Genomic DNA, 18,160 nt, shown 5'->3' with positions numbered 1-18,160 from the left:
TACTGTATATAACCTTAAAAAACAGCCCAAACTTCTCGCCTTCCATTTCCCACGGGCAAGTACGTGCTGGAGCTATCTTCCTGTCACCATATCCAAGGACTGCCTGCTGCCCTGTTGTTCCCAGTGATTTGCTCTTATAAACAATGCTGCAGTGAAATCCATTCCTAACAGGAAGTGCTGGCCCCCTGGATCGTGGGTAGCAATTGCCCACCTGCCTCTTGCAGAGGCTCCCCTGGTCTCCACCCCCAAAGTGATATGTCTCCTCCCCCTGCCAACACGTCCCAGACCTTTATCACGGTGACAAGTAAAAATTGGTGACTGATTTAAAAAATTAGGAGTTAGTCTGAGCTTTTAATGTATCTGTTATCCACATGAATCTCTTCTGCTGCTCTGTGTTGTCTTGCCTCTTCTTTCTACCAAGTTCTTTATCTTTCAGTCCTGAGTAGTTGAGGAAGTTGGCACATTGTCTCCTATATTGTTGTAAATATGTCTCCCAATGTTCCTTGGTCTCTGGACTTTCTGTATGTGTGTGTGTGTGTGTGTGTGTGTGTGTTTTACATTAAATTATTTTATTTCATTTCATTTTGTGAGCTATTGCACAGATAATTCCTTGATTTCAGTAATGACTTGCCCCATTTTCTACTTTGGGTTTCTATTGAAGTTGTCATTATAAAAAGACATACAATCAAAAAGTAAAGACTTTATAAGTTCAAAATGTAATAGAATAATTTCTCAATAAAAAAATTTCTAATTAATACACCATACAAAATGAGGAAAAAGAAAGTTTTAAAGTGATGAACTAGAAAAGGTTATTTCCTAAGTGCTGAAAATTCTTTAAACAAAACACTTGTCCAACACACTCTGCAGTGAGTTCTTATTGCTCAGCCGAACATGATGTCGGTGGTGGTAACTTCCTTGAGAGCAATGTGAGCACTGAATTATTAACACTTCTTTAAGACGCTAAGTACCTAGAACAATGTCCGCCACATTTGGAGTGCTTCATGACTATTAGCGGTCCTTATCCTCATTTCTCATTAAGTGCATTTCTTTCTCATATCTCTTCCCCGGTGACTTACCAAACAAGGAGCCAGAACCAGCCAAGATGGTGGGCAGAAGCAGAACGTGTGAAGAACCCGCTTCCCTGTTTTCTCCTCCACTGCCAGGACCAGCTTATCCAGACCATCTTCCAAGCCTTCCACAGCTGAGGCCCTGGCACAGCTCATGAGAAGGAAAGTGCCCCCCTCCCCAGGGTGTCTTCCACCCCCACGCTGATCACATGCACAGGCTGCAAGGTCACCTGCTCCCTGGCTCAGATCTGCCACCGCTGTCACAGACCCTCTCCTCACAGGTAAGGAGGACATCACAGGGATCACTGCACTCTTGAAATCGCTCTGGCTGGGGCTTGACTCTCGATTCCTCCCGAGGTGCGGCAGAGCACGTTCCCGCTGTGGCGTTCTCTGTCTTTCCCGAGAAGGTCCTTGTACCCGTGTGTCTATGTCGCTGAGGAATCGTAAACCCGGGGGAGATTGGGTGCTGGGCCTGGGAGCTTCCCTCGAGATCCGGTTCTGAAAGACCTGACACTGACCCCTTTTTTCCTGAGGACGCTGCGGGCGTCCGCGTTCCTGGTCATGTTACTCACACACCCCAGGGCCACATAGAGCGGGGAGGAGGGACTTGGTGAGACAAGTGGGCTTCAGTGGCTGTGGGGACTCTAGAGCCGGTGGACGGCCACCTGGCCACAGCTCTTGCAGCTGCCGACTTTTGTATCTTTGCCGCAAAGGGGTTTTGCGAGGGTATGCTTTTCAGAATCAAATCAGTCTTTTCCTTCACAGTTTACAAAATCAGTTACTCTGCAGTCACAAAAGAAATATATTTATACTTTCTTCTCATGCTTTTATGGTTCAATTTTTATATTTAAATGTTTGATCTGCCTGCAATTTATTTTGATGTGAAGGAGATAGGCATGGATCCACACTGAATTGTTTTTCTAAATGGCTAGCCGCGTTCCCAGTGCTATTTACTGGATAATCCATTTCCCCCACATATTCTACATTTCTGCATAGAGTTGGGTTTATTTCTGGTCTCTGTCTTGCTCTATTGATCTTTTCTCCTATTCTTGTATGTGTCTAAAATTGTTTCATTTATAACAGCTTCATAATTTACAGGGTAGGAGGAAAAGTTGGTTTACAGTTGTGAGTATGCAAAACACAATTTATTCTTGTATTATTATGTACTGATGACTGTATTAGGTCATTTACAGAATTCCCCAACGTACAAAGTAGTGTAACCCCCAAAATAAAGCAGGTAAAATTAGTTTGATATTATTATTTATCTTGATGATTCAAAATCTCGCTCTCATTCCAAAAAGTTAAATAACCAAGGTTTCCTTGTTTTTAAGTACTTGCAAATATAAAATAATATTAGGAAAAGGGATTCGTTTTCAACATCCTAAAAGTCAGGTTATTAAACATTCTGTTCAACTTAAATAGGCAGTTTAGAATAGGTCATATTACACTAATAACGCAATTACATACATTTGACTATGCAGTAAAGTGACTGACATCTTTATTGAGAGATATGGGCACAAACATTATTTCCTCGGGGTGAGGCATTTGGCTACACATTTGTCAATATCCTCTCCTACAGAATTTACGTCTCACGCAGAAAAGGCGTTTGAAAAGCAGAAATCAAGAAATCTCCAGCAAATGGCAAACATCAGGTCCTCAGAACAAAAACTTGGCCGCTCATGAACAAAGGTGATATTGCTTACTGGCAAAAAAAAAAAAAAAAAAAAAAAAAAAAAGAGGGTGGGTGGGGGGAGGCTTTCTTTCAATTAGCTCGAAAGTGAAACAGAAAAATACTGGCTTTCCAAGTGAGCTCCTCCAGTCCAGTAATATTTGCATATCTCGCCTGGGTCTTTCGGTTACAAATCCACCCCCTTCAAGGAGCCCTGTGAGAAAGAACACCAGTAACAAAATAATACTAATTCTCAAAGATACTCGGCCATGCGCAGCCCATGCGCTTCAGTGGTAGCCCCGACTTCCTGGTTTGCTTCTTCTGAGCCCAGTGGCGGGGACCCGGGAGCAGCTATAAGAGAGGGAGGGGCCGCCGGTGCAGCACCAGGGCCGCCGGTGGGGCGGGGTCGCCGGGGGAGCCTGCAGGGCGCCTGCGTAAAGGGCCCGTCATTACAATGCCAGTTTGGGAACCTGAAGGCTTGAAGCACTGAGCTGCGGGGAAAAGGCTAAGGCTAAGAACCAGACCCGTGGAAAGTGTGAGTTCCAAGGTGACAGGGAGATTGCCCAGGACGCTCGTGTGGACAGTGGGGGAGAGGGAAGGGAACTGCGGACCTAGAACGGGGCGGGGAGACAGAAGGGGAGCTTGGAAGAGCGAGGCGTACGGTCCGTCTGAGCTCTGCGGAGACAGCCCAAGGAGGGGGAGCGCTGCGGGGTGCAGCGCGGTCTGGGCGGCCGCGGCTCGGGGAAGGGGCGGAAGGAAGAGCCCGGGGGCAGGGCCAGCCGAGGGCAGTTCGGATCTGGAGCCTGAAAGGGCCGGCAGCAGAGGGCTGCAGCCCAAGGACAGGAGCGGGGGACGGAGGAAGAGAGCCGGGGTGGCGGGGCGGGGCGGGCGGGAGGGAGGCGAGAGCGGGGGCGGCGACCGCGCTAGGCTGCGTGTCTCTAGGCGCCCGAACAAGTGGGAGCTGAAAACTGGGTTCGTTTTAGGCCGTTTGCTGGTGGTGGGAAGCGTCCTGGGGCCAGCGCTCCCCTGGTCTCTCCCGTCCCCGCGTCTGGAGCAGCCGAGCCCGCTGAGCAGGATGAGGGTGAGTGAGTGGCCCCTCTGCCCAGCCCGGCGGCGGCGACCTGCGCCTTGTTTTGTGGGCGAGCCGGTCTGGGGGGCTCGGCCCCACGCACTCTGTCCCAGCCGCAGGCCCGCGGCGCATCCTGGCCCGACCCCTTAGCACCTTCCACGTTCGCTTCCAGCAGTGTTAACTGCCGTCACTGGGATGTTATTACATTCCCAGAGTTTTTCCTCTTAACATTGCAAGTTTGTATCTTACCACCTTCACAATCCCACCCCTCCAGCAACCACAGATCAGGTGTTTGCTGACTTTTAAAGAAATTTAGATTTCACGCGATTTCACTTAGGATTTTTCTGTCTCTGTCTGCCTTTATTTAGCGTAATGCCTCAAAGGCCATCCACGTTGCTGCAAATGACAAGATTCCCTTCTTAACGGCTGAATAATATCTAGGTGTTTTTTAGACAACTGTGATCCTGTGTGTGTGTGTGTGTGTACGTCTGACTGCCCACTAGTATCTGTGGGACCTACGCACAGCACCTGGACTTAAGCAGAACGGCTTCTGGCATCTGCGAGGGTCCTGGTGTCCGCCTGGGTTTCTGCGTGTCTCTGTGTTGATCTTGGCGTGTGCCCCAGGGCGCCGTCCGTGTGCCCCAGGGCGCCGTCCGTGCGCCCCGGGGAGCGCGCTTCCCTGCAAATGCTGCCCCCTGATGGTCACAGCCTCTGAACCTGCATTTTTCACTCCTGTCCCAAAACTTCCTGGCTGGCAGTCTGGCAACTTCTGAGCCTCCTCCCTTCCTTCTCAGAGAATGATCCACACTCCTGCCTTTTCCCACTCACACCTGCTCAACTCCACAGCTCACTGCAGTCCCAATTCCATGCCCTCCAGTCTTCTAGCTCTCTCTGGGGCTAAAGCCAATGGGCACTTCTCAGTCTCACCTCTATTAGGTACCTCTGACCACAGCCTTCTTGAAATCCATAGTGCCACACGCTCATTCTTTCCTGTCCACTCCTCCTGGCTCTCCCTTCGTGACGTAGCTCATCTTCCTTTCTCTGCATGATCTTTAAATATATATTTATTTTAATGATTCCAGAGAGAGAGAGACAGAGACAGAGAGGGAGAAACAGAAAAACATCCATTAGTTGCTTTATACACATGCCCTGGTTGTGGGGTGGAACTGCGACCTTTCAGTCCACAGGAAGATGCTCCAACCAAACCAGCCACACTAGCCAGGGCTCTCTGCCTAATCTTTAAATTCTGTATTCCCAGGGCTCCATCCTTGGTCACTTCCTGCTCTCTCCACTGGCCCTGGTGATCCCCTCTGCATGTCCTCATAACTTTAGCTATGATATTATGAGTATCAGTGGCCCCCAAATCTTTCACTCACAGAAAGACATAAAAACACACACTCTGTACAGCCACCCCTCTAGACAATGGCAGCACACTCACAAATAGATACATAACATGCACACACATGCATACAATCATACACAACCAGCCAGACATATACATAGACATCCAGAGAACAGCTCACAGGAATTTTTAAAAATTGCCTCCTCTGCTGTGCTCCAGGTTTGAATTCCTCATCTCCAACCACACGCCTTTCCTTGGACAGGCTACAAATGCCTTCTGGATCCCCAGACCGCGGGCTGGAGAGTAGCTATGAGAACTTCAGGAACATCTAGGGCAGTGAAAGCCAGAGGGGACCTCTATCAAACCAATGGCATCAAAGGCAGGGACCCAGAACCATGGAAACAGTTGCTCTAGAGCAAGTGGCAATAGAGGCTTCTGAAAACTTAATTTAAAAATACAACAAGGAGCCTTGACTGGTATGGCTCAGTGGGTTGGGCATCATCACGCAAACTGAAAGGTAACGGGTTTGATTCTGGGTCAGGGCACAGGCCTGAGCTGCAGGCCAGGTCCCCAGTTGGGGGCGTGCCAGAGGCAACCAATTGATGTTTCTCCCCCTACCTCCATCCCTTTCCCTCAATAAATAAAATCTTTAAATAAAATGTTTTAAAAATAAAAATACAACAGGAATACATATTTCTAACAATGTAAGGTGAGCTTATTATAGAAAGACATAAAGCACACGCGCTGCACACCAACACCCAACACACTCTTCAGCCCACGTGGGCGGGTTAAAGAGAACAGCTTAAAGCTGGACGAAATTGGAAGGAAAGAAACCTACCCTCAGTTGGAAGGCATGGGCAGCCGGGGTGTGAGCGGTCAGGATTTTGGAAGCCGTGAAACCTTAGCGAGGTGAGGCAGACATAACGCGGTGCTTTCTTCTTACAAGCGGTGGCTGTCATCTCTGTTTAGTCCTCTTCCAAGATCCTGCCCTGCGGACTTGATAGGGACTGAGACCCACTCTCAGGCTCTCTTTTTAGGTGTGGCCCAGAAAGGATGCACACGGGTAGCATGGGCAGGGACTGCTCAGGGAAGCAAGGATTTGGGACAGGGACAGAGTGGGAGGGAATAGGCAAGCCTGACAACATTTCCTGAGCCCCTCCTGCTTGCGCGGCCCTGTGCTGTGGTCCGACTTGCAAGGCCTATGACAGCCCTTCAGTGGAGGAGCAAAGGGAAGGACGGGGTGAAGTCAGGTGCCCGTGGCTGCACAGAGCAGGGAGCCGTGATGGGCACCTGCAGCTGGCTGACATAGGCATCCTGTCATCTGTAACAGGAGTGCTGAGTGCTGAGCGTCCAGGACTGGGTCAGGGCCGGGGAGCCAAGAGTGTATAGAGAACGGCCTATACCAGCCGTGCTGAGAGGTAGGCTGTTGACATTCCATGGGTGCTTCAAGGTCTGGTGAAAAGTCAGAGGGGCTCACAGCCGTGGCCAGGGAGCTCAAAGGTGGCCGAGGGGGGGGCAGCCCTCCCTTGGCCTTGCTTGGCTGTCGAGCCCTTTTCTTGGAACTACAGGAGATGGGGCCCATGGAATCGGCCCTCCGAGTGTTGCATTGGAGCCCTCCTGGATGTGCCAGCAGCCTTGTTCGTCAGCTCCGTCTTCCCCGGCCTGTCATCCACTCCAAATCCACCCATTCCTGGCTGCTCCTAGGCCACCTTCCCAGACCCGGGAGGCACAGAAAGGTCAAGCAACTTGCACAGGTCAAACGGCTGATAGGTAGAAGAGCTGGTATCAGTCCGTTGTTCTAACTATGTAGGCTGTGCACACTCTAATTTTATATTATTTTCTGTAATCCTCATCCTAATGCTCTGAATTAGGTGTTATCGGTGGTGTTCTGGCAAATGTTTAACAGCTGGCTTTCTGGGGAAGGGGGATGCCGATTCATAGTGTTTGCCAATTTCCCTGGTGTTCATGTTCCCACTATGGTCAATTTCAAGCTACTCCCGTGACACCAACAAACCCCAAGTTGGGAAGAGATGGTCAGTAGCTCTCTATTGTATGAGGTTTCTATCATACAGATACAATAGACATCAATAGCTTCGAGAAGCTAACTTCTGAATAGCTTCATAGATAATAGTAAACATTATTGGAAAATTAGTAGTAAAATAACTAGAAAATAGAGGGGTTTTGAGTATTTCTTGCTTTTGTTTTTAAAATGATTATTCTTTTAAACAGATTTTATTTATTTTTAGAGAGTGGGGAAGGGAGGGAGAAAGAGAAAGAGAGAAACATTGAGAGAAGCGTGGATTGGTTGCCTCTTGCATGCCCCCAACCAGGGACCCGGCCTGCAGCCCAGGCATGTGCCCTGAATGGGAATCAACTAGTGACTTTTCTGTTTGTGGGATGACAGCCAACACATTGAGCCACACTAGTCAGAGCTCTTGCCTTTATTTTTAATAAAATATCTTTAACTGTAAGTGAAATAGTGAGCTATATAAGAATTCCTACAACATTTTCTTATATTTGTATATGTGTGAAAACTCCCCACCCCATGTATGAATATGTATATATTTGATCAAAAAAGAGTAAACTATTATGTTGGGTTACTTCAGGGGATTGCAGGTGCCAAGAGATAGATGACCTATTCCTTATCATACCTCTGTATTGTTTGAATTTTTACAAATTGTGCTTTTATGAAAAAATAATTTATGAAGTGTTTTAAATGGGAAACTAGAACCTGTAGGCGAGAAGTGACTTTCCTGTTAACTGATGATTATAGGGGCGAAGGGAATTATGATAACTGTAAAGGTTGAGGAATATTCAATTTCTCATTTTGTGATTAGCTTATTAGTTTACTTTTGTTTGCCTTTCCCACTGGAATGCAAGCTCTGTGACAGCTGACATCTCAGTGCCTATAAGGTGATGGTCCCAGCCTCCACTTCCTTTTGTGTTAGTCTGCTAGGGCTACTGTGACCAAGGACCGCAAACTGGGTGGCCTAAAGCTTTACAAATGTATTGTCTCAGCATCCTGGGAGCTAGACATCCAAGATCAAGGTGTTGGTGAGGTTGATTCCATCTGAGTCTGTGAGAGAGTGTCTTCTATGCCTCTCCCCCAGCGCCTGGTGGTTTGCTGGCAAATCTTCCCAGGCTGGGAACTGCAACACCCCTGGCTCTGCCTCTGTGGTCATGTGGCTCTCTCCCCTCCTGGGTCTTTATCTCTTCTCATCTTCTTATGAGAATGCCAGTCACTTTGGATTAAGGGCCCACCCTACTCCAGTATGACCACCCTAACTGATTGAATCTGCAATGGCCCTATTTTGGAACAGGCCGCATTCTGAGGTACTGGGGTTAGGACTGCAATATTTCTTTTTTTTGGGGGGGGGGGGCACTTGCACAAGCCAACCCACAAAGGCAGCATACATCTCATTTGTTTATTGTAGCACATGTCTCCTCACGAGAGTGCATGCTCTGTGAGAGCAGGGATTTTTTTTTTAATTTGAAAGCCTTGCAGATATTTTCATTGCCTTTTAAAGTAGGTTAAACTTTTAAACAGGCAATCATTTACACAGTTGAAAGTCAAAATGATATAAAAAGGTGTCTAGAGAAGTCTCATTTCCATTCCTGTCTCTGACTATCCAGTTTTCCCTACCCACATAAGAAACTATTATTAATCTTCCAATATTTTTGTGCAAATAGAATACACATTGGCATGTATGTGCACATATAGTCTTATTTTCCCACTTATGCCAACAATATCATTATATACCTAGGCTGTACCTTGCATTTCTTCCTTGAAAATATTTCCTGAACGTTATTCTGCCGTGGGGAAAGGAAAATAATCAGACTCGGGAAATTCCTGGCCCCTGCCATTCCAAGACGCTATTGGCCCTCCTGCAATGAAGGATCCCAGTTCGGTGGCCCCAGTTTTCACTGTAACTTCTTACTACAGAAAAGCGGAGCCACAGGGCTATTCAAGGACCCTGGAGCTCCCCTCACACATGTATCTTTCCCACTTGTGACAAGTGTGTGGTCAGCGCGGCTGCTCGGCGAGGCCCGACGGCCCGGTCCGGCGCGCTGCGCGGCGGCCGGCGGCGGCACCATCCACGGCGGGCTCGGGAGACGGAGGCCGGGCTCAGCGCGGGCTCCCCGGCATGCCCCGGCCGGCCGCCGCCTCAGAGCCGGGCCGCGTACGCAGGGTGGCTCCGCAAGCGCCGGGATGCGGGCCGGGCCTTCCCTCGCACCACGGTGCCCCGATGCACCGCGCGCCCGGGCACCTCCGCCCCGTGCCCCGCGCCCCCAACAGAGCGCGCGGTCCCTGCCGCCCGGCCGTCGCGGGCCCATGGACGCGGCCTCCTGGGCCCGCTGCCTACCTGCGCTCGGGCCCGCCTCTCAGGTGCCGGGCCGCTTCGGGTCCCTGCGGTCGGGGCGCCACCAGTGCCCCGGGCGCCCCGCGGCCGCAGCAGATGCTACTGGAGCCTCTACGCACTCCCGGGGCGGGGCAGTCTGGTGGGCGGGCGCAGGGGAGGAGGAAGCCAGAGGGGCAGTGATCGGCGGCCCTGTCGGCCAATGGCAGCGCCGATCTTCGCCTACCAAAGGAAGCCCTCGGCCAGTGGCAGCCAGGGGCGGGGACAAAGGGCAGGGCGTAAGGTCACTTGCGTACGGTGGGGCGCGGGGATGGGGCCTTCAGGTTGGGTGGGCTGGTGTGGGGCCAGCAGAGTGCTCCCAGCTGCGACGGTGGCGGAGGCGGTCGGTGTCAGCGCCCGGAGCGGCGGCGCCCGCGGGGGGAGAGCGGGGACGACGGCGCCGGGAGCGGGAGCTGGGGCGGCGGCGGAGGTGCTATCGACCACCGCCTCTCCGGCCGCCCCTGCTCCCATCGCCTCCGCCGCCGCCGCCGCCGCCGCTCCGGCCGCTGCCACCGATAACACCTCCGCCGGCCGTCCCCGCTCCCACCGCCCCTCCGACGGCCTCTCCTACCTCTGCCGCCACTGGGGCCGGGGTCGGCGGCGCCTGGAGCGGGGGTGGCGGCTGTGGGACCGTGGCCGGCGGTGGCGAGAACGGGGGCTGCGGCAGTGGAATCGGGGCCGGCGTCGGCGGGAGCGGCGGGACCTGGAGCTGGGGTGACGGCGGAGGTGCTATCCGCGGGAGGGCCCGGAGCGGGAGCGGCGGTGGCCGATAGCACCACCGCCGCTGACGCCCCGGGTCCTGCCGCCGCCCCAGCTCACACCGCCGCCCCAGCTCCCGCCGCCGCTCGCGCCGCCGCCTCCGGCCCTGGTCCCACCGCCGTCGCCCCCACTCCCGCCGCCGCGGCCCCCCGACCCCATCCTAGCGCCGCCGCCCCGTGTCCCAGCGCCGCCGCTCCGGGCCCTCCCGCCGATAGCACCTCCGCCGCCGCCACCGGGTCCCGCCGCCGCCGCCCTCCGGGTCCCACCGCCGCCGCCCCCGGGTCCCACCGCGACCGCCCCACCGATCCATCGCCGCCGCCCCCGCCCCCGCCGACCCTCAGGCGGCCTCTCCGACCTCTGCCGCCGCTGGGACCGGGGGCGGCGGCGACGGTTGGACCCGGGGCGGCGGCGGTGGGACGGGGGCCGGAGGCGGCGGCGCGAGCGGCGGCGGTAGCTGGTGCGTCGGCAGGACCTGTGGCATCGGCGGAGGTGCTATCAGCCACCGCCTCTCCCACCGCCCCCGCTCCCGCCTCCTCCGCCGCCGCTCCGGGCCCTCCCGCCGATAGCACCTCCGCCGCCGTCCCCGCTTCTGTCAAAGACACCGCCGCTGATCTGACAGGCGGCGCCACCGACCCCGCTCCCACCGCCCCTCCGACGGCCTCTCCTACCTCCGCCGCCGCTGGGGCCGTCTCCGCCACCGCTCCCGCTCCGGCCGCTGCCACCCACCGCCTCCGCCACCGTCGCTGCTGGGAGTACTCTGCTGGCCCCACACCAGCCCACCCAACCTGAAGGCCCCATCCCCGCGCCCCACCGTACGCAAGTGACCTTACGCCCTGCCCTTTGTCCCCGCCCCTGGCTGCCACTGGCCGAGGGCTTCCTTTGGTAGGCGAAGATCGGCGCTGCCATTGGCCGACAGGGCCGCCGATCACTGCCCCTCTGGCTTCCTCCTCCCCTGCGCCCGCCCACCAGACTGCCCCGCCCCGGGAGTGCGTAGAGGCTCCAGTAGCATCTGCTGCGGCCGCGGGGCGCCCGGGGCACTGGTGGCGCCCCGACCGCAGGGACCCGAAGCGGCCCGGCACCTGAGAGGCGGGCCCGAGCGCAGGTAGGCAGCGGGCCCAGGAGGCCGCGTCCATGGGCCCGCGACGGCCGGGCGGCAGGGACCGCGCGCTCTGTTGGGGGCGCGGGGCACGGGGCGGAGGTGCCCGGGCGCGCGGTGCATCGGGGCACCGTGGTGCGAGGGAAGGCCCGGCCCGCATCCCGGCGCTTGCGGAGCCACCCTGCGTACGCGGCCCGGCTCTGAGGCGGCGGCCGGCCGGGGCATGCCGGGGAGCCCGCGCTGAGCCCGGCCTCCGTCTCCCGAGCCCGCCGTGGATGGTGCCGCCGCCGGCCGCCGCGCAGCGCGCCGGACCGGGCCGTCGGGCCTCGCCGAGCAGCCGCGCTGACCACACACTTGTCACAAGTGGGAAAGATACATGTGTGAGGGGAGCTCCAGGGTCCTTGAATAGCCCTGTGGCTCCGCTTTTCTGTAGTGAGAAGTTACAGTGAAAACTGGGGCCACCGAACTGGGATCCTTCATTGCAGGAGGGCCAGTTGCGTCTTGGAATGGCAGGGGCCAGGAATTTCCCGAGTCTGATTATTTTCCTTTCCCCACGGCAGGGTTACATGGGTGAAAGACTGTAGGTGCCTTGGGGGAAAGCCAGGAGAAAAATTAACACTATACAGTTTGGGTAGTGTACTGGGGTCCTTCCTCAGGGGGTCTGCCGACTGGCTCAGTCAGGAACACAGTTAAGGAGCCATGACACTCTGTGTTGGTGATTCAGTTGATATTTCTGCTTACTTGACCTAGGACTCTTCTGCTTATATAGATTAAGTAGGAGTTTAATAGACTGCCCATGTTAGCCCTGACTGGTGTGGTTCAGTGGGCTGAGTGTCATCCTGTGAACCAAAATGTTGCTGGCTCAATTCCTGGTCAGGGCATGTGCCTGGGTTGCAGGCCAGGTCCCTGGCTGGGGGTATGTGTGAGAGACAACTGATGGATGTATCTCCCTCACATCTTTTTCCCCTCTCTTTCTCCCTCCTTTCTCCACTCTTTAAAAACAAATAAATGAAAATCTTCAAAAGAACCAAACAGACAGCTCATCTGCTTCTCTTCCAGGAGCACCATGATCCACTAGCCAGAGCCAAAGGCGTCTGTGAATGAGATTGTCCTGGTGATGTGTTTGGCTCCGCCACCCTCTGTCTTTGACCGGTGAGGACCATTATTTGGCCCCTGCCATTCCAAGACGCAATTAGCCCTCCTGCGATGAAGGATCCCAGTTCAGTGGCCCTAGCTTTCACTGTAACTTCTCACTACAGAAAAGAGGAGCCACAGGGCTATTCAAGGACCCTGGAGCTCCCCTCACACGTGTATTTTTCCCAGTTGTGAGAAGTGCGTCCTTTGGGTCCTCCTGGCATGGGTGGGCAGGTCCTACATGACAAACCCACTCTAACAGGCTAATTTCCCTCGATGTTTCACCTTCACTTAGTGTGCATCCCCTTTTGGTCCAACGGACCAAACTAACTGAGAATGCTTTCTAACCCCTCGAGCTACAACGTCAGGTCCAGAATCTCTGCTTAGTGGTCCTAAATTAATAAAGTCGGCCTGATCCACCTGGCCCAACTTTATGTTCATTCCACTAATATCCCTGAGCTTTTCTTTATATAGGCCTATTCATATTTACTGTTTCTTCTTGCATCAATTTTATAGAAATTTGCCTATTTCATCTAAATTACATAATTTGTTGGCGTATGGTTGTTCATAGTACTCATTTATACTTCTTCTTATTTTGGCAATGGCATTGGCGATGTTATTTCTTTTACTTCTGACTTAAGTAGTTCAAGTTTTTTCCCCTCCTTTATGCTTAGTTCATCTGGCTAAAGATTTGTGAATGTCGAGCTTTTAAAGGACCATCTTTTGCTTTCACTGAATTTCTCTATTGTTTTTTCTACTCCTATTTATTTCTACTCTAATCCTTATACATCCTTGTTTCTGCTCGCTTTGGGTTTACTTTGTTCTTCTTTTTCTGTTTCTCGAGGTGGAGAATTAGAGAAAAAATTTAAATTAACATAAGCATTTACAGTCGTAACTTCCTTCCAAGCTCTGCTTTAGCTGTTCATCCCGTAAGTTTTGGTGTGTTGTGTTTCTGTTTTCATCTGTCTCAACGTGCTTTCAGTTTCTCTTATGACGTTTTTGACCCATTGGTGATTTAAGAGTGTGTTGTTTATTTTTCAGTTATTTGAGAATTTTCCAACTTTCCTTCTGTTATTAATTTCTAATTTAATTCCCTAGTAGTCAGAAATGTGCTTTATAGGATTTCAATTATTTAAAATTCAATGTAGCTTGCTTTACGGCCTACCAAATGGCTTATCCTGGGGAATTTTCCATTTGAGAACGGGGGGATGTGCCCTGGACCTGGCTCCAGTTCCCGGGCTTGCTGTGCCGGACTTTGGGAGAGTCGCTTTGTCTCTCTTGGCCTCAGTTTACTGATCTTAAGTGTGTTTGAGCCCTAAATGTAATAAAGGGTCACAAGGAGAGATTGGAGAGTAAGTGTTGCTGACCATTTGGCTCACCGGAATGAGCTTGTTTCAAATTAAATGCGCAAATTACTACTTGAGTTGGGATTCTACAGGTCGGATTTTTCTAAAGGGAGGCAGCACAGGATTATCTGGTGAACTTCAAGCCAGGGTGGAAGGAAGCAAGGCTTTTGGAGGAACATATCAGTGGTGGTCCTTATCCTAGGGAAGCGTAGAGCTGGTTATGGACTCTGACGGTCCCCAAGGGGCCGGATTCCCAACTCCCGCTTAAATTAAGGGACCGAGGCCAACTTTGCCCTCAACAAAGATGGCACCTTCCCTGGCCTCGGCCTGACTGACCTCACCAAACATGGCCTCCACGCTGTCTTTCCTTGGTCTTGGTGGCCCAAGCGCCGATGTCCTGCCCTTAGTTAAGATGGCGCCCGCCTCCGGTTCCCTGCCCGGCTTCGGGTCCCGGCCGGTCGGCTTCACGGCACGCACCGCGGTGGCCACGCCTCGTTTCCGTAGGCAGAAGCGCCGGGAAAGATGGCGGTGGCTGCGGTTTGAATTGCAGCCGCGCCGCCGGAGTCCGAACAAGAGCGGGATTGGAGGGGGCGGGGAACTGGGAAGCCGGGCGGGTCGAGACCGCGGTGGGGAACCAGTGGTGCCGCCGCCACCCCCACCAATGCCACCACCTCCTCTGTTTCCGCGATGGACTCGGTGTTGGAAGAGGACGTCACCCTTCCCGGGTCTCTCAGCGGCTGCAGGTGCGGCGCGGGTTTTGCGGGTTCGCGGTAACGAGGACGGGGTCCCCGCTGATGGGGGTTCGCTTCAGCGGAGAATTGGGGTTTGATCTTGAGGGTGTGTGAGGGTTTCCGGGCAGAGGCAGGTGTGCATGTTGGGCTTCTTGTGCGGAGGTCTCTTTGGGGACCCGCCAGCTGATACTGACCGGGCAGGGCTGGGGTGCCGGCGCCACACTCGCCTTTCCTATTTCGGGACGTCCTTTGAAGAGGAGGTGAGGGGCAGGTAACAGGCTTCTCTGAAAGAGCGGGAGGAGGGCCACCTCTTGGAGTGTGGCCGTGAGCGGGAGCTGGTTGAGGGGCATGGCCGTGAGGGTACTTGATGGTTCATTCTGGTTTCGGGGTTTGCTTTCATTATGGGGAGTGTAGTTGGTCTGTCCGGACTTTGCATATGGGGTCACGTAGTGGCTACTGAGACCGAGGCAGTGGGACCGCAGTGGTTAGGAACCTTGGTTGGAGTTAAACAGAACTGGATCTCAAATCCAGTCCTTTCAACTAACTGGCGGTGTCACCTTGGTCGAGTCGTTTAACCTACTTTCCCATCTGTAAAATGGGGCTAGTAGTAATATCCACTCAACAGAGTTGGGGTGAGCATTAAAGGAGAATATGCTTGCCCAGCCACTTGCTTGGCAAGGAGAGTGCCTGGCACATAATCAGTGCCTAAAATGATTGTGTTGCCGTCATCATCACCTTCATCATCGTCATCATCGTCGTCATCGTCCTCAATAGCAATATAAATTAGGGAATAATGACCAAGAGTGGCCTCCCAATGGGCCTGTTTCAAGAGGCAGTTGGAGGCCACAGTGCTGGTGGGGCCAGGGTCTCTCCTGATGGGGAGGCCTGACAGAGCCTTGCGCTGCTCGAGTGCTGGGCACTGTGGTTGTCTGCGACTCCCGGTTGGAGAGTGGGTGGAAGGATTCGGAGGCGAGCGTGGCTGAGACGACGCGGTGTTTATCCAGGTCTGCTGGGGACAGGCTGCTGCTCTTAGTCAACAGACCCTAATGGAAAGGGTAACCGTATTGTTGTGCAAACCTGGACGCTTTGAAGAGTGAAATGGGCACAGTATTTATGCCTGGACAGCAGGCATCAATAAGTCCTATATTGAGCAAACGTGGACAAATACTTTGTTTATTGCCAACCTACTGTGTATAAAGCAGTGCAAGGCCCTTTGGAGCTCCTGCCTCATTGGATCCTGTGGTAGTTCATCATGCCTCTTCCTCATTGTCTTGCTCCCACTGCCCCAATATATTGTGGTATGATGTCTCACCCAGATTGTCCTGTTTTCCTTCCCATCTCTAATATTAATTTACTGTTTCCATGTGTTGCCATCCTAACTCATAAGTTCTTTTAGGAATGTGATTCTGATCACAGTTTGCTGCTTTATGTGTTCATTGCTTCTCATTGCCATTAAGATAAACCCCATTATTATTCTCTCAGATAGCTTTTCTCATCTCAGTGCCAGTTGGCCAGACCTAGCTGGGTGTCAGTCCCAGTTCTGCAACTTAACGGTCCTGTGACCTTGGATGGCTCTCTTACCCTCTGAGCATCAGTTTTCGTCATCTGTAAAGTGGGTGAGCCTAAAAAGGTTAAGCCAGGTGCCTGACCCAGGGTAGCAACTTAACAGGTCATCAGGTATTTTCCCTTCTCCCCCTCTCCCTGACTTGGCAGGACCCAGGGGGCTGTGTACATTCCTGGCAGTGACTCCCTTATTCACCTGCTTCAGACCCTCCCTGGCTTCTTTCCACACTCAGTGTGAAATTGTTCGATACAGCTTCCAAGGTCCTTCCTAACCTGGCCCCATCTACTTCATAGCCTCCCCGTCCTCCCTCTCCCTACCCTGTCTCCTCCCCAGGCTCTTCACTCTTTGTCATGAATGAGCTTGCCTTGTTTTTTCTTTCTGCTTGGCCTGTGCACTTGCTGGTCTTGCTGCCTGGATTGCCCTTACTACACCCCTTTGCCTTATTAAGGCCTGTTATTTTTCAGATCTCAATTTAGATGTCATGGCCAGGAGACCTTCACTGACATTCCGCCACCCCTTCTGGGGCCCTCGTTACTCTCCTAGCTGCCCCATCCATCACCGACCCTACCTCAGTCCTTATCTTGCTGAATTTTATTGACTGGCGCTGTCCAATAGAAGTATATATTCAGCCTCATATGTAATTAAAAATTTTCTAGTAGCTAAATTAAAAAAGTAAAAAGAAACAGGTGAAATGAACTTTAATATATTTTATTTCCATATTTCCATATATTATCATTCTAAATGTAAACAAGAAAAATTATTAATAGTTATTGAAAAGAATTTGCATTCTTTTTTAGCTTACTGAGTCTCTGAAGTCCGGTATGTGTTTTGCACTGACGGCGCTTCTCAGCGTGGATTAACCAGATCAGGTGCTCAACAGCCTCATGTGGCCGATGTCCCCGGTACGGACGGTGCAGATATGCTGTTCACTTGTCTGTCTCCCAGATTAGACTATGACTTATTTGAGAGCAGGGGCTGCATTTTGATCGTCTTCGTAACCCTAGTTCTTCACCTGGTAACTGGCTCATAAATGGGGCTCAGTAACTTTGTTAAATCACTGAATAAACAGCCATTGTTTGACAGTGTTACCCCCTTTGTATAGGTGAGGACACTGAGGCTCAGAGATGGGAGGTGAACAGGTCTGGGATCCACCAGAAGTACCTGATTGAGCCAAGATTTCATCCGGGCCTGCTGACTCCAAAGCCGGGTTCTCAGCACCCTGTCCTGCCTTCTGACTAGTTCTCTGTACCCATTCTGACAGGCTTCTGGGAGGATTTTACAGAACTGCTGGTACTTGAACTGGCCTTAAAGACTGGCAGAAATATCCTGAGAGATTGGCTCTCCATTAGGTGGTCACAGAGGAAGGGAAAAATCCATAGACTAAAAATCACCTCATCATCTGCTAATGAGAGCACTCTCCTGCTTGGTAATTTCCAAGCCCCAGTTTTAGAGACTAAACTGGAGTCCAGTTTGTCCTTAGACGTTTGTTGAATTAAGGTTCGTGGTGCGTCATTCTCCCTAAACCCGATCACCTGTGGGTGTCCCAGAGCACTCCAACCTGGTGACATTTAGGCCCAGATCCGGGCCCCGGGGGCCTCACCCAAGCTAAAACCTTTTATTAAGCCCTACATGGTGGTGTTGAAAGAACCTGGGCTTTGTGCTCAAATGACTGGATCTGAATCCTGCTTTAGCCAGCTACTTACTAGCTGTATTGCTTGAGTAATTTACTTAATCCTTCTGAGCCTCCGTTTCTCTTCGGTGACTTTATCTGTGTAGATATTACCGGATAATATCTCTTTTATTTGGGTGTCTGTGTAGATTAATGGAAATTATTAGAGCCCGGCACATACTGGGAGTGTATTAAATGTTAGTTGTTTTTCTTATATCGCTACCGTGTTGCACTGTTTCCTGGACAGAATCCTCCGATCCTCACCCCTGGGTCAGTGGCTTCGATTTCTTGCCCAGGATTCTGCCTCTCCCTAACTG

The sequence above is a fragment of the Furipterus horrens genome, unplaced genomic scaffold (genome assembly GCF_987537825.1).
Source record: "Furipterus horrens unplaced genomic scaffold, mFurHor1.1.pri manual_scaffold_11, whole genome shotgun sequence".
NCBI lineage: Eukaryota > Metazoa > Chordata > Mammalia > Chiroptera > Furipteridae > Furipterus > Furipterus horrens.
Note: the sequence above shows the minus strand (reverse complement) of the source record.